Here is a 23,320-nt window from a genome sequence, read left to right on the forward strand (position 1 = left end):
AATAGTTTCTCCAGAGCTGTTCATTCTAATACAAGGCCATTTTGCCTCCTTGTAAATGCCCAACTCGTAGCTGGTTACTGACACATTAGCTCCTTCCCTTCTACTTCTTACTGTTTTTGCCATACCCATATCCAGATCACACTGATTACTTAAAGGTGAACTTGGTCTGATCACACTCAGCCAAAACCATCTAGTGTACATTGCTACTCAGAATCTAGCTTTGCCTGTTGGGCTGGAGGGATCGGGCATTTATTGTACCTTCTCACCCAGATCCTCTTCCAAGTAAAAAAGTCCTCCCCACAGTCCTCCCACAGCCCCTATGTGACTATATGGTATACTACATGGTTCTGGTCTTTAATTACAGCTAATTAGACCTAGAGGTCAACAATCAGACTTCCTTTCTTGGAAAGCTGAAATAAGAAATGCTAAAGGGATGAGTTAAGTTACTGTTGGTAACTACAGCTCAGTGATGAGTCAGGACTTAGTGCAGCTACGATGAGCCCAGGGCAAGCCAATAACACTGGGCTCAAGAACAGACAGGTGCCTAGAAATCCAGGTGGTAGCAAAAGAAGAAAGCATTGGATATGCTCACAGGAGCAGTGAGACTTCTGAGAGAGCAGAGGAGAACCATGAAGCCGTGGCAGAGAAAGGAAGCAGTCGTTAGAGCTGCCTGCTTCCTGAACAACCCCCTTTCCTTCCAGATGTGTCCCAAAAGAACACTTTTTTCCCCTCAGGTAATGGAGGCTGCACTCTATTCCTTACCACCCAAAAAGCCAAATTTTAAAAACAGCTGTTCAATCTTGAGGTTTTCCTGTAAAAGGCCTTCAGGTGTCCCAATCCAAGAGTAAGATGGGGAAAAAAGTTAAATTTTAAGATGCAAAGGCTTGAAGCCTTAAGCTAAGCCCTTCACCCCAGCTGCCAACCCACAGGACTCGCTTCCCATTCCTCTCAAGCTCCTTCTTCAGGTCCCCCCACCAGCTCTCAGGAGTCCATCTCGATTGCCCGGTTAGCTGGGCTGTGAGAAATCTTCTTTCTGTCTAGAACTCCTGTTACTTATCTGATCCGATCTCTCTTCAAGCTCTGTGGATCAAGAATGGATTTCTGCTGGGGCGCCTGGGTGGCTCAGTGGGTTAAGCCGCTGCCTTCGGCTCAGGTCATGATCTCAGGGTCCTGGGATGGAGTCCCGCATCAGGCTCTCTGCTCAGCAGGGAGCCTGCTTCCTCCTCTCTCTCTCTGCCTGCCTCTCTGCCTACTTGTGATCTCTCTCTGTCAAATAAATAAATAAATCTTAAAAAAAAAAAAAAAGAATGGATTTCTGCTGTTGTTCATTCATTGCTGTAACAAATGCAAGCCAGATCTGACCCCCTCTTATCCCTGGGCCTTTTATTCCTACTTTCAAAGTGAGCCACCGGCAGGAAACATATCTTGATTTATTTCTCCTTCCTGATGATATTTCAAGTCCATTTCATCCCAGCAACCACACATGCTATCATTACTAACGCGATTTAAAAGGTGAAGGTCTGGGTTCTGGTCGCTTTGCCAAACCTCTACATTTATTTTCAAACAATATCTCTCAAAGACCCCTGCAGTCATTAAAAGCTTCATTTGACAAAGGTAAAAATGTGAACGCATTTGGACTCAGCTCCTCTGATAAAGATCTGCCATGCACACTTTGAAAGACGAGGCTCCATGTGGCTGTGATGCTAGCAACTCGCCATGTTTCAATGGGATGACAAGTGGGATGACACTTTTTTTTTTCTCTTGCTGTTTGCCCCTCACTGCTCACCCTGCAATGCACAAAACACACATGTGCATGCACACCTGCATCTGGAATACAACCTGAGCCCAGGCCAAACGAGTCGCTAGCACGATGTCTCGTATGCGCACTGGCCTGTTGTGCCCCACGTTCCTGTCAGTTCCAGTTCTGGGGGATAATTCTTTTTTTTTTTTTTAATTTTTTATTTTTTATAAACATATATTTTTAGTCCCCAGGGGTACAGGTCTGTGAATCACCAGGTTTACACACTTCACAGCACTCACCAAAGCACATACCCTCCCCAATGTCCATAATCCCACCCCCTTCTCCCAAAACCCCTCTCCCCAGCAACCCTCAGTTTGTTTTGTGAGATTAAGAGTCACTTATGGTTTGTCTCCCTCCCATTCCCATCTTGTTTCATTTATTCTTCTCCTACCCACTTAAGCCTCTGGGGGATAATTCTGAAGACGCTGAACTTCTCCCTGGAAAAGGCAATGTGGCAATTCCCTAGTGCCTTTCAGGGAATGAATACCAGAGCTTTTCCCCATCAATTAAAGAGCAAATATTTGGATTTGTGGGTGAGTGAGGAAGGGCAGAGAGGAAGAGAGAAAATGAGTGTATTAATAACAAAGTTTGTATTTTTTTTTTAATTTCTTACAACAAACATATTATTCCCAGGACTTTCAGAAAAATAGACAAATATTAAAATCCTTCAACCCTCTCTCCCCATAACTATTCATTTTTGTCAGGTCGTTCGAATATCCCAATTTAGATAGGCTGACTCAGCAGGAGGCTTTCTGTCTTAGGCATGGTTCCCCACAACACAGATCCTGAGTCAAAAGCTTTCATGGTAAACTTTATTGGAGAGTACATCCCAGGGACACAGGAGGCAGAGAAAGGGAGTGAGACCAGGAGCCTTATCACACTGGTCATAACTTACTCTCAGAGGATGTCTTCCGAGAGATGTTATGAAACCATTGCTTCTCCATAGAAAAGTAATATGGAGAAAAAGGGAGAATTACCCCACTGCTAAAGCTAACCCAATGTAGCATCAATTCCCTCACACATCCAGCTCTATTAGCCAGCCCCCTGGCAACCTCGGGAACATAAGATCCCTAGACTCCTGAAACCAGCCCACTGGCAGTAGCTGAGGGGTGAGTCACTGCAGGTGGTGAACCTGTGGCTCTCCTTGTCTGGATACGTGCAGCCTGCACCCCAGCTGCTCAACCACCATGAGCCAGCATGCATGCATTGCACTGAGTATCGGTGTTTCCTGCCTTCGTAGTCACCGGAAAGCCCTGAAATGAGAGCCATCGCATAGACATGAGAGGCTGGAAACAGGTGGAGTACCATGACAACTTGGCCGGCCAGAAAGTGGCTACAGATCTCAAGATGAAAACCTCCCTCTTCAGCCTGTAAGAATACAATGATCAGGTGATCTTCCTAGGTCAAGAGCTTCAAGCCAAAAACCATGGCCAACAAAATATGGAACAGGGCACAAAATGAGTCTGACAACACACCTGATAAAACAGGTAACTTTTAAAACATAAGCAGCAGCTCTACTAATGGTCAGTTTTGTGATTCTGGCAAGTTTCTGAAATCAGTTAGTTAGAATAGGATAAGCTGTAGGGGCACCTGGGTGGCTCAGTGGGTTAAAGCCTCTGCCTTCGGCTCAGGTCATGATCTCAAGGTCCTGGGATCAAGCCCCCCATCAGGCTCTCTGCTTAGCAAGGAGCCTATTCCTCCCTCTCTTTCTGTCTACTTGTGATCTCTCTCTGTCAAATAAATAAATACAATCTTAAAAAATAGTAATAATAATAGGATAAGCTGTTAACATAAGAGGAAAACCCCAACTCTCATGACCCACTACCAAATATTTCTATAGCCTTTCTGATACAGTTAACTTCTAGATTCCTGCACTCATCTCTCACTCTCCTGATGTCCATGATTCTGGAGGCAAAAAACATGGCCCTTATTTCGGTTAGGAATTACATTCCTTCAATAATAGAAGATCAGAGGGTGAAATCCAGAACAGGCAAGGAGTCACGTGGTGCTATCAATATCTCAAACTTCCTGGAATATTCTTCTCAGAATTCTTCTTCGGCCATTACGAGTGGAGAATCGCAAAGGCTTCAGGGTGAGGCAGATAAGCACTGCATGTCACTGCTCAGTGATCTATGTGTCATCTTAACCTACTCTTGAAAAGTCACCAGAGACCAACTTTTGCCACTCTCCCTAAAAACTCATAGTCTCTGTGAAACTAAAACAGAAAGTAGTAGTTTACTCTGTAAGATAAGGTGGTTTCAGAAGATCATTAACGCCTGATAAAACACTGGAATTTTCAGTGGCACAGGAGGGAAGGAAAGATCATTTTGGAATAGAAAGCCCACATCTTAGTATGTTCAGGCTGCTATAACAAAATACCAAAAACTGAGTGGCTTATGAACAACAAAAATGTATTTCTCACAGTTCTGGGAAGTTTAAGATCAAGGTGCTAGCAGATCCATTGTCTGGGGAAGACCTGCAACTCAGTTCACAGATGGCTGTCTTCTAGCCGGATCACTGGGTGAGGAAAAAAGCTCTCTGCAACCTGCTTTGCAAGGGCACTAATCCCATTTATGAGAGCTCCACCCCAACGACCTTATAGCTTCCAAAAGGATGCACCTCCTAATGCCATCACATTGGGGATTCAGTTTCAATATAGGAATGTTGAGAGGAACACAGTGAGCACATGGCAACTGGGAAAGTTAGGTGTCTTAGAGAAGAGAAAACTTTCATGGGTGTAAAGGGGAAACAGGTCTCTTACCGTTAATGTGAAGTATTTATTACAAGAATTGGATTGTTGGAATAATACTTCATTCTTACCCATGGAATAATCTGTCTTTTAGGGACCTTGAAGACTGGCATAATATGGCTGGGCTCAGCATTTCCAACACAATCTGTATCCTAGATACCTGCTTCTCTATATATATCTACTAACCACATACCACACACACACACAGAGAAATGAGTAGTGTGTTAATTGAGGTAAGGCTAGCCACTGTGACAAACTCCAAAATGCAAAAAGGCTCACATCTAATAAAAGTGTCTCATTCAAGTATAGTCCACAACAGATAATCCTGATTGATGATTGTTTTATGCTAAGTGATGATCCTGGAGCTAGGTTACTTCCACCTGGGGCTCTGCCATCTTCAACACATGGCCTCCAAAGTCATTGTGTTGTCCTCCACAAGCCAGGGGTAAGAAGAAAGTGCAGGGACAATCCCAACATGTGGGGTTTTAAAAGGAAAAGCAGGGAACAGCACATTTTACTACTGCTTACTTTCCATTGGCTGGAACTCAATCAAACAGCTATACTTAGCAGCACGTGAAAGCAGGAAATGGAGCCTGACCCACGAAGAAGAGGAAATGGGTTTGGGTGAAAACTACGCTGTTGCTGCCATTAACGTCTGCTGTGCTCTAGGAGTTGGGCTATGCATTAGAATGACACAGGGGGCGAAGTCAAGATGGCAGAGAAGTAGCAGGCTGAGACTACTTCAGCTAGCCGGAGATCAGCTAGATAGCTTATCTAAAGATTGCAAACACCTGAAAATCCATCGGCAGATCGAAGAGAAGAAGAACAGCAATTCTGGAAACAGAAAAACAACCACTTTCTGAAAGGTAGGACCGGCGGAGAAGTGAATCCAAAGCGATGGGAAGATAGACCCCGGGGGAGGGGCCGGCTCCCGGCAAGCGGCAGAGCAATGACGCACAAAATGAGGACATTTAAAAGTCTGTTCCGCTGAGGGACATCGCTCCAGAGGTTAAACCGGGGCGAAGCCCACGCGGGGTCAGCGTGGCCTCAGGTCCCGCAGGATCACAGAAGGATCAGGGGTGTCTGAGTGTCACAGAGCTTGCAGGTATTGGAACGGGAAAGCCTGCTGCAGAGACAGAGCCGACAGTAAGCTCACAGCTCGGGTTTACCTTGAATCGGTCGCAGGCTCGGTGACCTCGAAGCGCGGCCGGGGATCAGGCAGACGGGAGTAACTGGGCGCTGTTCTCTGAGGGCGCACTGAGGAGTGGGGCCCTGGGCTCTCGGCTCCTCTGGGCTGGAGACCAGGAGGCCGCCATTTATATTCCCGTCCTCCGGAACTCTATGGAAAGCGCTCAGGGAACAAAAGCTCCTGAAAGCAAACCCGAGCGGATTACTCACCCCGGCTCCTGGTAAGGGCGGTGCAATTCCGCCTGGGGCAAGGACACTTGAGAATCACTACAACAGGCCCCTGCCCCAGAAGATCAACAAGAAATCCAGCCAAGACCAAGTTCACCTACCAAGGAGTGCAGTTTCAATACCAAGGAGAGCAGCAGAATTCCAGAGGAGGAGAAAGAAAAGCACGAACTCATGGCTTTTTCCCTGTGATTTTTTTTAGTCTTGCAGCAAATTTGATTTTTTTCTTTTTAATTTTTATTTTTTCTCGCCTTCTGGTAAAATTTTTTTTTAACTTTTACCTTTTTCTTTTTTAACGTTTTTTACCTAGTTTATCCAAAATATATATTTTTTCTTTTTTATATTTTTCTTATTTGTTTTCTTTTTTTTAATTCTTTCCTTTTCTTTTTTTTTCTTTTTTCCTTTTTTTTCTTTCTTCCTTTTTGAACCACTTTTTATCCCCTTTCAACCCCTCACGATTTGGGATCCCTTCTAATTTGGTTAAAGCATATTTTCCTGGGGCTGTTGCCACCCTTTTAGTATTTTACTTGCTCCTTCATTTACTCTTATCTGGACAAAATGACAAGACAGAAAAATTCAACACAAAAAAAAAGAACAAGAGGCAGTACCGAAGGTTAGGGACCTAATCAATACAGACATTGGTAATATGTCAGATCTAGAGTTCAGAATGACAATTCTCAAGGTTCTAGCCGGGCTCAAAAAAGGCATGGAAGATATTAGAGAAACCCTCTCGAGAGATATAAAAGCCCTTTCTGGAGAAATAAAAGAACTAAAATCGAACCAAGTTGAAATCAAAAAAGCTATTAATGAGGTGCAATCAAAAATGGAGGCTCTCACTGCTAGGATAAATGAGGCAGAAGAAAGAATTAGTGATATAGAAGACCAAATGACAGAGAATAAAGAAGCTGAGCAAAAGAGGGACAAACAGCTACTGGACCACGAGGGGAGAATTCGAGAGATAAGTGACACCATAAGATGAAAAAACATTAGAATAATTGGGATTCCAGAAGAAGAAAAAAGAGAGAGGGGAGCAGAAGGTATACTAGAGAGAATTATTGGGGAGAATTTCCCCAATATGACAAAGGGAACGAGCATCAAAATTCAGGAGGTTCAGAGAACACCCCTCAAAATCAATAAGAATAGGCCCACACCCCGTCACCTAATAGTAAAATTTACAAGTCTCAGTGACAAAGAACAAGTCTCAGTGACAAAGAGAAAATCCTGAAAACAGCCCGGGAAAAGAAGTCTGTAACATACAATGGTAAAAATATTAGATTGGCAGCTGACTTATTCACAGAGACCTGGCAGTCCAGAAAGAGCTGGCATGATATTTTCAGAGCACTAAACGAGAAAAACATGCAGCCAAGAATAATATATCCAGCTAGGCTATCATTGAAAATAGAAGGAGAGATTAAAAGCTTCCAGGACAAACAAAAACTGAAAGAATTTGCAAACACCAAACCAGCTCTACAAGAAATCTTGAAAGGTGTCCTCTAAGCAAAGAGAGAGCCTACAAATGGTAGATCAGAAAGGAACAGAGACCATATACAGTAACAGGCACCTTACAGGCAATACAATGGCACTAAATTCATATCTCTCAATAGTTACCCTGAATGTGAATGGGCTAAATGGCCCTGTCAAAAGACACAGGGTATCAGAATGGATAAAAAAACAAAACCCATTTATATGTTGCCTCCAAGAAACTCGTTTTAAGCCCGAAGACACCTCCAGATTTAAAGTGAGGGGGTGGAAAAGAATTTACCATGCTAATGGACATCAGAAGAAAGCAGGAGTGGCAATCCTTATATCAGATCAATTAGATGTTAAGCCAAAGACTATAATAAGAGATGAGGAAGGACACTATATCATACTCAAAGGGTCTGTCCAACAAAAAGATTTAACAATTTTAAACATCTATGCCCCCAACGTGGGAGCAACCAACTATATAAACCAATTAATAACAAAATCAAAGAAACACATCAACAATAATACAATAATAGTAGGGGACTTTAACACTCCCCTCACTGAAATGGACAGATCATCCAAGCAAAAGATCAGCAAGGAAATAAAGGCCTTAAATGACACACTGGACCAGATGGACATCACAGATATATTCAGAACATTTCATCCCAAAGCAACAGAATACACATTCTTCCCTAGTGCACATGGAACATTCTCCAGAATAGATCACATCCTCGGTCCTAAATCAGGACTCAACCGGTATCAAAAGATTGGGATCATTCCCTGCATATTTTCAGACCACAATGCTCTAAAGCTAGAACTCAACCACAAAAGGAAGTTTGAAAAGAACCAAAATACATGGAGACTAAACAGCATCCTTCTAAAGAATGAATGGGTCAACCGGGAAATTAAAGAAGAATTGAAAAAAATCATGGAAACAAATGATAAAATACAACGGTTCAAAATCTGTGGGACACAACAAAGGCAGTCCTGAGAGGAAAATATATAGTGGTACAAGCCTTTCTCAAGAAACAAGAAAGGTCTCAAGTACACAACCTAACCCTACACCTAAAGGAGCTGGAGAAAGAACAAGAAAGAAACCCTAAGCCCAGCAGGAGAAGAGAAATCATAAAGATCAGAGCAGAAATCAATGAAATAGAAACCAAAAAGACAATAGAACAAATCAACGAAACTAGGAGCTGGTTCTTTGAAAGAATTAATAAAATTGATAAACCCCTGGCCCGACTTATCAAAAAGAAAAGAGAAAGGACCCAAATAAATAAAATCATGAATGAAAGAGGAGAGATCACAACTAACACCAAAGAAATACAAACTATTATAAGAACATACTATGAGCAACTATACGCCAACAAATTTGACAATCTGGAAGAAATGGATGCATTCCTAGAAACATATAAACTACCACAACTGAACCAGGAAGAAGTAGAAAGCCTGAACAGACCCATAACCAGTAAGGAGATTGAAACAGTCATTAAAAATCTCCAAACAAACAAAAGCCCAGGGCCAGACAGCTTCCCGGGGGAATTCTACCAAACATTTAAAGAAGAACTAATTCCTATTCTCCTGAAACTGTTCCAAAAAATTGAAATGGAGGGAAAACTTCCAAATCCATTTTATGAGGCCAGCATCACCTTGATCCCAAAACCAGACAAGGATCCCATCAAAAAAGAGAGCTATAGACCAATATCCTTGATGAACACAGATGCGAAAATACTCAACAAAATACTAGCCAATAGGATTCAACAGTACATTAAAAGGATTATTCACCATGACCAAGTGGGATTTATTCCAGGGCTGCAAGGTTGGTTCAACATCCGCAAATCAGTCAATGTGATACAACACATCAATAAAAGAAAGAACAAGAACCATATGATACATCTCAATAGATGCTGAAAAAGCATTTGACAAAGTTCAGCATCGCTTCCTGATCAAAACTCTTCAAAGTGTAGGGATAGAGGGCACATACCTCAATATCATCAAAGCCATCTATGAAAAACCCACCGCAAATATCATTCTCAATGGAGAAAAACTGAAAGCTTTTCCGCTAAGGTCAGGAACACAGCAGGGATGTCCATTATCACCACTGCTATTCAACATAGTACTAGAGGTCCTAGCCTCAGCAATCAGACAACAAAAGGAAATTAAAGGCATCCAAATCGGCAAAGAAGAAGTCAAATTATCACTCTTCGCAGATGATATGATACTATATGTGGAAAACCCAAAGACTCCACTCCAAAACTGCTAGAACTTATACAGGAATTCAGTAAAGTGTCAGGATATAAAATCAATGCACAGAAATCAGTTGCATTTATCTACACCAACAGCAAGACAGAAGAAAGAGAAATTAAGGAGTCAATCCCATTTACAATTGCACCCCAAACCATAAGATACCTAGGAATAAACCTAACCAAAGAGGCACAGAATCTATACTCAGAAAACTATAAAGTACTCATGAAAGAAATTGAGGAAGACACAAAGAAATGGAAAAATGTTCCATGCTCCTGGATTGGAAGAATAAATATTGTGAAAATATCTATGCTACCTAAAGCAATCTACACATTTAATGCAATTCCTATCAAAGTACCATCCATCTTTTTCAAAGAAATGGAACAAACAACTCTAAAATTTATATGGAACCAGAAAAGACCTCGAATAGCCAAAGGGATATTGAAAAAGAAAGCCAACGTTGGTGGCATCACAATTCCAGACTTCAAGCTCTATTACAAAGCTGTCATCATCAAGACAGCATGGTACTGGCACAAAAACAGACACATAGATCAATGGAACAGAATAGAGAGCCCAGAAATAGACCCTCAACTCTACAGTCAACTAATCTTTGACAAAGCAGGAAAGAATGTCCAATGGAAAAAAGACAGCCTCTTCAATAAATGATGCTGGGAAAATTGGACAGCCCCATGCAGAAAAATGAAATTGGACCATTTCCTTACACCACACACAAAAATAGACTCAAAATGGATGAAGGACCTCAATGTGAGAAAGGAATCCATCAAAATCCTTGAAGAGAACACAGGCAGCAACCTCTTCGACCTCAGCCGCAGCAACATCTTCCTAGGAACAACGCCAAAGGCAAGGGATGCAAGGGCAAAAATGAACTATTGGGATTTCATCAATATCAAAAGCTTTTGCACAGCAAAGGAAACAGTTAACAAAATCAAAAGACAACTGACAGAATGGGAGAAGATATTTGCAAACGACATATCAGATAAAGGACTAGTGTCCAGAATCTATAAAGAACTTAGCAAACTCAACACCCAAAGAACACATAATCCAATCAAGAAATGGGCAGAGGACATGAACAGACATTTCTGCAAAGAAGACATCCAGATGGCCAACAGACACATGAAAAACTGCTCCATATCACTTGGCATCAGGGAAATACAAATCAAAACCACAATGAGGTATCACCTCACACCAGTTAGAATGGCTAAAATCAACAAGTCAGGAAATGACAGATGCTGGCAAGGATGCGGAGAAAGGGGAACCCTCCTACACTGTTGGTGGGAATGCAAGCTGGTGCAGCCACTCTGGAAAACAGCATGGAGGTTCCTCAAAATGTTGAAAATAGAACTGCCCTATGACCCAGCAATTGCACTATTGGGTATTTACCCTAAAGATACAAACGTAGTGATCCAAAGGGGCACGTGCACCCGAATGTTTATAGCAGCAATGTCCACAATAGCCAAACTATGGAAAGAACCTAGATGTCCATCAACAGATGAATGGATCAAGAAGATGTGGTATATATACACAATGGAATACTATGCAGCCATCAAAAGAAATGAAATCTTGCCATTTGCGACAACATGGATGGAACTAGAGCATATCATGCTTAGTGAAATAAGTCAAGCAGAGAAAGACAACTATCATATGATCTCCCTGATATGAGGAAGTGGTGATGCAACATGGGGGCTTAAGTGGGTAGGAGAAGAATCAATGAAACAAGATGGGATTGGGAGGGAGACAAACCATAAGTGACTCTTAATCTCACAAAACAAACTGAGGGTTGCTGGGGGGAGGGGGATTGGGAGAAGGGGGTGGGATTCTGGACATTGGGGAGGGTATGTGCTTTGGTGAGTGCCTTGAAGAGTGTAAACCTGGTGATTCACAGACCTGTACCCCTGGGGATAAAAATGTATGTTTATAAAAAATAAAAAATTAAAAACAAAACAAAAAAAAACAATGACACAGAGACAGCCTCCCCTCCGGAAGTTGAAAATATGGAGACCAATAAAGAGCTTCACAAGTGATCACAAATACGTGGACACACGTATTTAAACACTACAATTACAAATGTGACATGATCATAGAGTGTAAGAGGCAAATTCTACAAGTATTATGGCATAGACTTTAGGAGCCTAAGAGAATGTATAGGGGTCAGTAGGAATTTACCAAGTTAGAAGAGACAGAGTGTGTGTGTGTGTGTGTGTGTACACATGCATGATGTTTAAGGAAGACATTCCAGAGTACGGGAATAATATGCATAAAAGCTTCTATCATGATACACCATTAGTTTCATCTACTCATTTAGCAGTGAAGCATCCATTATATACCAGGTATCCTGCCAATCTCACAGAAAAACCTGCAGTTTGCCTGGAAGAATTCATTTTGATTCGTCAGGAACAAGACCTCAGAGACCATCTCTCATATTTACTATGATTTCAAGTGTGGAAGAGGACCTTTATGCCACGAGGGCATTTTTTTGGAAAGATTTTATTTATTTATTTGACAGACAGAGATCACAAGTAAGCAGAGTGGCAGGCAGAGATGGGGCAGGGGGCAAAGCAGGCTCCCTGCTGAGCAAAGTCCCGATGTGGGGCTTCAACCCAGGACCCTGAGATCATGACCAGAGCCGAAGGCAGACACTTAACCCGCTGAGTCACCCAGGTGCCCCCTACTGAGACATTTTTATGCTTCTGTTGATTAAGCACACAGCCAGGGTATCAGCACTATCCCCTTAACTGAAAGACCCAGCTTTATCCTAGCAGAGACCAGATTGAAAATTTAAATATCTGCCATACTTACAGCTCCCTTTTAAAGAAGTCATTTCAAATGGATCACTGTGTAACCTTTCCATGACTGCCACACGGCCACTCTCCCACCCAGCCCCAGGCCGCTCAGGCCAGGGCTCAGAGCATGAGTTCTTGGCCTCTAAACTCAGGGGCACAGAGGGGCCCAACGTTGGGGAAATCCATGTGGCTCAGTCAACTAAGCATCCAACTCTTGATTTCAACTCAGGTCATGCTCTCAGGGTTGTGAGATAGAGCCTCACCTTGGGCTCCACACTGGGCATGGAGCCTGCCTAAGATTCTCTTTCTCCCTCTGCCCCAAACCACCCCAGCCACGGTGCGCTCACTCTCACTCTCTCTCTCTCTCTCTAAAAATAAATAAATAACATTTAGAACAGCCCAACTTTTTCAGTGTATAGTATGGTAGTTTTAATGGTCATAGTAGTAGTGATATTGAACAGTAAGAATCTGATATCAAACTTCTCCAGATTCTCTCTTAGTATTTATAAAATCTAGATTCTTATTTCTTTTGGAATACAATTTAGAAACTGTTTACAAGAAAAAAAAATTTTGTACCCTCCTATGTTGTTCTGGATGGGTAAGAACTTACAAAAGAAAGAAAGAATGAGGGGCACCTGGGTGGCTCAGTGGGTTAAAGCCTCTGCCTTTGGCTCAGATCATGATCTCAGTGTCCTGGGTTGAAGCCTCTCACCGGGCTCTCGGCTCAGCGGGGATACTGCTTCCTCCTCTCTCTCTGCCTGCCTCTCCTCCTACTTGTGATCTCTGTCTGTCAAGTGAATAAATAAAAATCTTAAAAAAAAAAAAAGAAAGAAAGAAAGAAAGAATGAAAGAAAGAAAGAAGAGAGAGAGAGCATGCTGATTTGCACTACACATAAATAAATGGGAATTTTGGAGCCGTGGTCAAATGAAACATATCCGTAAGTGCCTAAGTAGGACCTAAATATACACGGCAAGGGAAGATTTCCCTTGTGGGAAATAAAGGCTGGCAGTCTTTAAGACTTCTAATAATTCAGTTTCCGTTTTAGGTCGCTTCCCGTTCTGTGCTATAATCCTGTAGTCATCCCTAAACTTTTAGTAAAAATCTGTTCCATAGAGCTGCCTTCTGTCAGTGATGCTTTGGAGAATAAACAAGAAACTGTCAATAAATGGAACCAAGCATAGAGAGACAGGAGGGCAGCCACCGGAGGCAATGTGTGAGCTGGCTTCTCAAGAAGCCAAAATTCACAGCAAAAGATCCTACAAGATCAGAAGAGATATGTCATGAATCCACTTCCATCTTCTGGAGGGCACTCAGCTGCCCACTGCAGACAGGTGAAGGGCTCCCAGACACTGTATCTGGTCATTCCGTTAAAAAGTGGCCTGCAGAAGCTCAAAGCACATGAGGCCACAGAGGTCCCCAGGCTTCCACACAGGTCCTGCCAATATCCAATGTGCATATTTTCGGATGGTTGTTAAAAGAGATACTGATGACTTGGTTTAGTAAAAACACTGAGGTTTCAGCAGGCAGAAATACGTTGCTTCTGCTCTCCTTCTCATCTTCTTGTTTCCAAATGTGTACGTTGTCTGTTGATGGTAGGTTTGTTGTTTTTTTTTTTTTTTTTTTTCCTGTAAGGAAATGAAAAATTGCATCTTGAAAAGCAGCCATAAAGCTTTTCTGTAATTACCAAGAAAACTATCAATTTTATAGACAATCCAACTGATAACATATGGTCCAACACTGTTTGGTGGCTTCTTTGTTGCTGTTGTTGTTTCTTGTGGCGATTTTGTTGTGTTTTGTGTGTTTTTTTGCTCTCTGAAACCAGCACAATTTGGAGTGATATTTTAATTTATTATTATGAAAGGGACAGCAACTGGTTTTTAATGGTTACAGAATGGTGGCTTGCAACCTTGTCCCAGCTGCTGTCACGGCCGTGCGGAGAGCAGACTTGCAGCATCTTGTGTCAGGCACACATCAGTGCTCCCGCCTGCTGCCTCCCTCCCAGTGGACAGGCCGCCACCTGCTGCTGGCACAGCGCCGGTCCTTCGGGGAACAAATGTTCTCTTGCTGCTGGGTGACAGGACAGGACAGACGCTGGCTTTCAAGGGAACCAGGGAAAGGCGCCCTCAGGCCTGCTGCCCCTACTCCTCCACCCATCTGCCTTTCCTGCCTAATGGATCTCACCAATCAGAGCCCTAGGAGAGTGGGATTTTCAGTTGACTGTGGTCTAGACTGCTCTGTCTCCTTTTCCCTACCAGTCTCCCTTAAGGCTCTAGCAGCCATGTATTTATTTATAACACAAGCATTTATTTTGCCTCTGTCCCATGCCAGGCAATTTACTAAATGCTAGGAATATAGACTTGAACGCCTCATCCCTTGACCTTGAGAAGGTCACAGAGTAGGGGGTTAGACCAGACACACCAACCAATAAATTATGTTCCAGCACAGGAATGTAACAACAGGATGAAAACCAAATGTACAGAGAAGCATTCAAGTATTATGTAGGCATGAAATGTAGACTTGGAGACTGCTAGCCACAGGGAAATTCCAACTTTCCCTCTTGCTGCCCACTTGCCATTGGACAATTCACTTAAGGTTGTTAAGTCCCCATGACTCAATAGTAAAGGGTTATGGGAGGTAATACAGTGAAGCACTTCAGCGTGGCACATAATAAACACTCAGTGAGTCTGAGCCATTGTTACCAGTGCGATTTGCCTCTTTCAGAGATGTGCAATCCCAGCCACTGTACCTGTGCGGGGGTTCTGGGAGCCAAGAAAAGATAGAGAGATGAATTAGGCAAGTGGAGTTCAAAGCTTACAGCCAAAGAAGACCCCAAAAGGGCCTGGCCAAGGACAAAGCTACAGTACACGGCCAGATTAAACTTCCACCTGGACTTTTAGGCAGTAGGGACCTGTCAGAGTGAAAGAAACTAAATCTGGGACAGAACAAAAATGGGAAGTTATCATTCAAACCCATTCAGAGAAGAGAATATAAGGCAGAGGTGAGAATCTGGAGCACCAGAGTCTTGGAAAGGCTAGAAAATCTTCTCAAAAAAGGTGGCATTTAATCCGGGTCTTAAAGGATGAGTAGGAGCTTCCAGGGAGAGCAACTAGGGAAGCGTAGTCCTTGAAGGGGAAATGGCAGGGACAAATGCATAGTGATGCCCAAGGGGAAAAGCAAGAAGGTCAAAGGAAGGGGAAGGGAAGGAAAAATAAGATTAAAATTTAGAGGGAGGCAAACCATAAGAGTTGCTGAACTCTAGGAAACAAACAGGGTTGCTTAAGGGGAGGTGAGTAGAGGAAGAAGGGATGACTGGGTACATGTGCATTAAAGAGGACAATTGATGTAATAAGCACTGGGTCTTATAGGCAACTGATGTATCAATAAATTCTACCAGTGAAACTAAAAAAAAAAAAAAAAAAAAAGGCCAAAGTAGCAAGAACATGGAGTATGTGGATTACAGGGGAAGGAGATGATCCTGGAAACTATAGGAAACTATAGGGACACATGGAATGGAGACCTTGAGTGCCAGCCTGGGAACCTGGTCTTACCTTGTAAGCCCACAATGGGCACAGATTAGAGTCACCCTTCAAGCTCTCATAAACCCACAATGGGCACAGATTAGAGTCACCCTTCAAGCTCAGAGGGCCAATGCTCAGGCCATACGGATAGTGATTTCAGGTTAATTGGTCTTGGGTAAGACCAGACCATAGGTATTTTTTTTTTAAATGTCCCCAGGTGATTCTAATGTGCAGCCAGGGCTGCAAACCACTGCTGCAGGCAATCAGAAGCAATGGAGATCCTCCTTGTGTGCCCAGAATGCTGTGAAGCTAAGAAAAGAGATTCATTTAATTTCAACAAATATTATTAACACCAACTTGGTGCCAGGCCCTGTGCTAGGCATTGTAAATATGGAGATGAGTAAGTCAGGGTCCACTGCTCTCTGTTTAGTTCTGCAGAGTTTATGAATCATGTTCACCTTCACTGTCTTATTCTGCCTGGGAATCGAGAGGCAATGTGGTTGCAGTCCTTCAGGGGAAGCAGTGCACATAATCAACTCGGTCATCATGGGGCCTACCCTGAGGTCTGGCGCTGGGCCGAGGTGGAGAAAATGAATTGAGCAATCTTTTATAGAAGAAAATCAATAGCATCTGAACAGCCAGGCATACCAGCAGCTGGGGCTGGCAGGAAGAGGGGAGAGGCACCAGGGAAGGGAGCGGGGCTTGTGGGAGAATACAAGGACAATGCACCAAAAAAGAGAGGAGACATGGAGGGGTTAAGGAGAGAGGAAGGAGAGGAGGGCCAATCGGAGGATTAGGGGGATGAGGTGGTTGTTCCTGAGAGAATTTGGACAAAAACACTGTCCAACTGTTCCACTTGCCTTAAGCTCCCGCTGCTGCTGAGAGCCCTGAATATAGAGATAGGTAATGTGAGGAGGTGTGAGGGAGAAACTAATACTTAGCAAGTTCCTGTCCTTGGCTGGGTGTTTTGCATACATTAACAGAATGTAATCTTCACCAATCACGAATTTTACAAATGAGGAAACAGAAATCCTACAGGTCACTGGGCTACCAAGCTCATGTGTGATGGAGTCATTCATCTCCTTAGAGCCTTAAAAAAATGTATGGGAGAGTCACTTTGTAAAAAGAGAGATACTTCAGAAATAATTATTTTTCCACTTTCTTTTTTTTTAAATTTATTTATTTTCAGCATAACAGTAGCATTACTTTTTCACCACCCCCAGTGCTCCATGCAATCCGTGCCCTCTATAATACCCCGACCTCCCACCCCCCCCGCCACTTCAAACCCCTCAGATTTTTTTTCAGAGTCCATAGTCTCTCATGACTCACCTCCCCTTCTAATTTACCCCAACCCCCTTCTCTCTAACTCTCCATGTCCTCCATGCTTTTTGTTATGCTCCACAAATAAGTGAAACCATATGATAATTGACTCTCTCTGCTTGACTTATTTCACTCAGCATAATCTCTTCCAGTCCCATCCATGTTGCTACAAAAGTTGGGTATTCGTCCTTTTTGATGGAGGCATAATACTCCATAGTATATATGGACCACATCTTCCTTATCCATTCATCCGTTGAAGGGCATCTTGGTTCTTTCCACAGTTTGGCGACCTTGGCCATTGCTGCTATAAATATTGGGGTACAGATGGCCCTTCTTTTCACAACATCTGTATCTTTGGGGTAAATACCCAGTAGTGCAATTGCAGGGTCATAGGGAAGCTCTATTTTTAGTTTCTTGAGGAATCTCCACACTGTTTTCCAAAGTGGCTGCACCAACTTGCATTCCCACCAATAGTGTAAGAGTGTTCCCCTTTCTCAACATCCTCTCCAACACATGTTGTTTCCTGTCTTGCTAATTTTGGCCATTCTAACTGGTGTAAGATGATATCTCAATGTAGTTTTAATTTGAATCTCCCTGATGGCTAGTGATGATGAACATTTTTTCATGTGTCTGATAGCCATTTGTATGTCTTCATTGGAGAAGTGTCTGTCCATATCTTCTGCCCATTTTTAGATATGATTATCTGTTTTGTGTGTGTTGAGTTTGAGGGGTTCATTATAGATCCTGGATATCAACCCTTTGTCTGTACTGTCATTTGCAAATATCTTCTCCCATTCCATGGGTTGCCTCTTCGTTTTCTTGACTGATTCCTTTGCTGTGCAGAAGCTTTTGATTTTGATGAAGTCCCAAAAGTTTATTTTCGCTTTTGTTTCCTTTGCCTTTGGAGACATATCTTGAAAGAAGTTGCTGTGGCTGATATCGAAGAGATTACTGCCTATGTTCTCCTCTAGGATTCTGATGGATTCCTGTCTCGCATTGAGGTCTTTTATTCATTTTGAGTTTATTTTTGTGTACAGTGTAAGAGAATGGTCGAGTTTCATTCTTTTACATATAGCTGCCCAGTTTCTTTTTTTTTTTAATTTAATTTAATTTTATTATTTTTCAGTGTTTCAAAATTCTTTGTTTATGTACCACACCCAGTGCTCCATGCAATACATGTCCTCCATAATACCCACCACCAGGCTCACCCAAACCCCCAATCCCCCTCCTCTCCAAATCCCTCAGTTTGTTTCTCAGAGTCCACAGTCTCTCGTGGTTTGTCTCCCCCTCCAATTTCCCCCATCTCACTTCTCCTCTCCATCTCCCAAAGTCCTCCATGTTATTCCTTATGCTCCACAAGTAAGTGAAACCATATGATAATTTACTCTCTCTGCTTGACTTATTTCTCTCAGCATAATCTCTTCCAGTCCTATCCATATTGATACAAAAACTGATATTCATCCTTTCTGATGGAGGCATAATACTCCATTGTATATATATGGACTGTATCTTCTTTATACATCTGTCCTTTGAAGGGCATCTTGGTTCTTTCCACAGTTTGGCGACTGTGGCCATTGCTGCTATGAACATTTGGGGTACAGATGGCCCTTCTTTTCACTACATCTGTATCTTTGAGGTAAATATCCAGTAGTGCAATTGCATGTCACAAGGTATCTCTATTTTTAGTTTCTTAAGGAATCTCCACACTGTTTTCCAAAGTGGCTACACCAACTTGCATTCCCACCAACAGTGTAAGAGGGATCCCCTTCCTCCACATCCTCTCCAACACTTGTTTACTGTCTTGTTAATTTTGGCCGTTCTAACTGGTGTAAGGTGGTATCTCGATGTAGTTTTGATTTGACTCTCTGATGGTTAATGATGATGAACTTTTCTTGTGTGTCTATTAGCCATTTGTATGTCTTCTTTGTTCATGTCTTCTGCCCATTTTTTGATGTTATTATCTTTTTTGTGTGTGTTGAGTTTGAGGTGTTCTTTATAGATCTTGGATATCAGCCCTTTGTCTGTGGTGTCATTTGTGAATATATTCCCCCATTCCGTTGGTTGTCTCTTTGTTTTGTTGACTGTTACCTTTGCTGTGCAGAAGCTTTTGGTCTTGATGAAGTGCCACTTTTCACTTTTGTTCCCTTTGCCTTTGGGGACACATCTTGAGAGAGGTTGCTGTGGCTGATGGTGAAGAGGTTACTGCCTATGTTATCCTCTAGGATTTTGGTAGATTCATGTCTCATGTTTTTTCCATTTCAAGTTTATCTTTGTGTATGGTGTAAGGGAATGGTCAAGTTTCACTCTTCTACACATAGCTGTCCAATTTTCCCAGCACCATTTATTGAAGAGACTGTCTTTTTTCCACTGGATATTTTTTCCTACCTTTTTGAAGATTATTTGACCATATGACTTTAGCCCACACCTGGGCTCTCTACTCTGTTCCACTGGTCTATGTGTCTGTTTTTATGCCAGTTACCATGCTCTCTTGGTGATCACAGCTTTGTAGTGAAACTTGAAATCAGGCAATGTGATGCCCCTAGTTTTGTTTTTCTTCTACAAGATTTCCTCAGCAATTCAGGGTCTCTTCTGGTTCTATACAAATTTTAGGATTGTTTGTTCTAGCTCTTTGAAAAATGCTGGTAGAATTTTGATCAGGATGGCATTGAAAGTATAGATTGCTCTAGGCAGTACAGACATTTTAACAATGTTTGTTCTTCTGATCCGTGAGCATGAAATGCCCTTCCATCTTTTTATGTCTACTTTAATTTCTTTCATGAGTGTTCTGTAGTTCCCTGAATACAAACCCTTTACCTCTTTGGTTAGGTTTATTCCCAGGTATCTTATGGTTCTTGGTGCTATAGTAAATGGGATCAATTCTCTAATTTCCCTTTCTATATTTTCATTTTTAGCATATAAGAAAATAACTGATTTTTGTACATTGATTCTCCATGAAAATTTTCCCAGTCTGGGGAATGGAACCAGCGTTCGTGTCCTAGAGACAGAAAGATCACCCCCCAAGATCAACAAATCTAGAAAGACCTCGAGACACTTGATTGTGAGACTAATGAATCATAATTTTAGACAAGAGCTTTTGAGAGAGTTAGGGGGAACAGATTCCTTACATACAGAGGAAAGTCCATCAGAATAATGTCAGACCTGTTCACAGAAATCTGGCAAGCCAGAAAGGGCTGGCAAAACATATTCAGAGCACTAAATGAGAAGAACATGCAGCCAAGAAGACTTTATCCAGCAAGGTTGACATTCAAAATGGATGGAGAGATAAAGAGCTTTCAAGGTTTAAAAGAGTATGTGACCAACAGCCGGCACTACCAGAAATATTAAGGGGGGGGGGTTTCTATAAAAGAAGAAAGAACCCAAGAGTGTCATAGAACAGAAATTTACAGAGACAATCTGTAGATACAAAAACTTCACAGACAACATGATGTCAATAAAAATGTATCTTTCAGTAATTACTCCCAATGTGAATGGCCTAAACACTCCCATAATATGGCACAGGGTTGCAGATTGGATAAAACAACAGGACCCGCCCATATGTTGTCTACAGGAGACCCATTTGGAACCTAAGGATACATCCAGACTAAAAGTGAAGGGATGGAGAAGCATCTCTCATGTCAGTGAGCCTCAAAAGAAAGGTGGGGTAGTGATTCTCAGATCAGATAAATTAGATTTTAAACTAAAGACTGTAGTCAGGGATAAGGAAGAACACTACATCATTCTTAAAGGGTTTGTTTTCCAACCCATAACACTTGTATAAAGCTCAGAGTAGGAAAGGATGCCACGGATCATCTGGTAGAGATAAGAATGAACCCAGAACCAGCATCTTTTTTGGCCCACATAGCTTCTGGATAAGACCTTCAATACACTTGGAAATACAATCAGGGATTTTGGTTTCAGGAAGAAAATGAAAGAGAAAGAAAAAGCCTACCATGCAACCACACAGAAAATTTTCTTAGATTATTCAGGAACAATATCCTCCTGTAAGAATCCCATGGGAGGAACTGTGCCCTTCCTCACTGTTGGTGGAATGGCTTGCAGGGAGGAGAATGAGCTCATTACAACCCACTGGAGTGATAAAGCCCTTCTGGAAGGCAGCAGAGTTCTGGCTCATCCTATGCTGTTAAACCACATGATCAGGTCTCTTGTGATTGCTTTAGGTGTATACCCAATTCAGATGTGCTCAGGCAAAGAAAATATTTATTAGAAGGATACTGGATTATCTCACATAGGTGGAAGCCTTGAACCAAATTGCAGGAATGTATGACTATAGCTGAGTCTTGGAGCCATTGGAATCAGGAACATGAACCATAAGGACTTGTTCATCTCTTTTTTGCACCTCTCTGGTTTTGCACTGCTGGCTTCCTTATCTATCATTGTTGAGTGCCTTCTGCAAAATGGAAAACATGGCTACCAACCATTACTGAGCCTCATACTGCACAGAGTTCATAATCTTGTACCAATCATTGTGTCTAGAGAAGCAAGATTATGTTCAACAATATGGCAGCTGCAGCTGTATACATTTGAATGGGGATGGGGGAGGAGTAGGATACTACCAGAAGCAGAGAGAGAGGAATTAGGATCTCACACTCCATCTGACCAATAGGAAGAAGACCTTTTAACAACACCAGAGCAATGTTCTGATGGTGGGAAGATTCTCAGCACATACTCATATACAAAAGCACATGTTCAATACACAGAGATAAATAATACCTAGTCCTAGTCCCCAAGATGCTCACAACACTAATGTGGAAGGTTATCATGCCCTCTTCCTTTCCTACCAGTGAGAGTACATTTCCCAGCCCACTTGGGGTCAAGAATGGTCATGTGATTGTCCAAGACCATGGAAGATGGTGTGAGTCATTTCTAGCCTTGCTCCATAAAAGTGTTCTTCATGCAATCCTTTGTGTGTTTCCCCCTTTCCAACTGAATAGAATGGGGATGACCCCCAGGTAACCTGGGGGCCATGAATTTAAGACCATACAACTACAGATGGAAGGAGCTTGGCTCCTGACTTGATAATTAGAAAAGACCCCCAAACCATAAGCATACACATTAGGCTCTCAGATAAGCAAGAAAAAAACTTTTATAGTATTAACCATTGGGATTTAGAGGTCCATTTATTATACCTGTTAGTCTTGCCTTTGTTAATATAGTTAGTGAACATTGCCTTAACTAGAGTTAACTACTTTGAGTTCCAAATCTGTGGCAAACCTACTGGATGACTTGGAGAAATCACTTTACCTCTTCAAGTCTCCCCATCAATTATAACACATTGCAAGGATTTTTCATTAATGAATAGACAACACATGCGAACAATGAATATTAAACTATTCTACAATTTCAGAATGGAATACTACAAACTTACCTCTCTAATGCCATTTCTCAAATATGCTGAGATTCAGTTTTAGTAGCTTAGAAATCTTCCATGTTTCTCATCGAAAATATCCTATTTGATAAAGAAGATAATATATGTTATAAGCATATAATTTTCCATAGAATTCCATAAAGTTATTTTCACTTTGAATTATTTAAATAAGTAGCACTTAAACATTTTTTATTTCCTGACAATATTAGAATATAAATAGCTTGTTCACCACTGATATTATGAAGCTACATTTATATCTTGAAGAAATAAAGACTGAATTAGAGGTTTTGAAAAAATAACTTGCCCTTAAGAATTGGCAGCTCTGAGCCCTGAACCTGGAACCTCTGCCTCCATATTAGCATGCCTCCCCATCTTCTTTGTAATTCCCGTCTACGAGGCACAACTATTTCATAACTACCACCACCATTAGGTAGTCTCACATGGAAAGATGAATAAGAGCTCAATCTCAATTGATCCTTCCCTTCACCCTCATTAGAAGGCTTTGAACAAAGACTTATTACATTAACGGTTTGCAAACTGTGCTCCCCAGGAGCCATTTGTGTTTGAGTTTGGTGGTAGTGTCTCCAATGCTACTTTAACCAGAGCAGCTGATTTTTGCCTGT

General features: G+C 42.0%; 1 long non-coding RNA gene across 5 annotated transcripts in view; it reads right to left on the minus strand.

The window, feature by feature from the left end:
* LOC309842890 overlaps positions 1–23,320 on the minus strand; it is a 256,676-nt gene that overhangs the window by 83,018 nt on the left and 150,338 nt on the right. For all 5 annotated transcript variants that reach the window (XR_014299824.1, XR_014299825.1, XR_014299826.1 and 2 more), the window contains exon 3: positions 22,698–22,778. This is a non-coding gene — a long non-coding RNA (uncharacterized lncRNA). The remainder of the gene's footprint in view (positions 1–22,697; positions 22,779–23,320) is intronic.

The sequence above is a fragment of the Mustela nivalis genome (genome assembly GCF_964662115.1).
Source record: "Mustela nivalis genome assembly, chromosome: 10".
NCBI classification, from domain to species: domain Eukaryota; kingdom Metazoa; phylum Chordata; class Mammalia; order Carnivora; family Mustelidae; genus Mustela; species Mustela nivalis.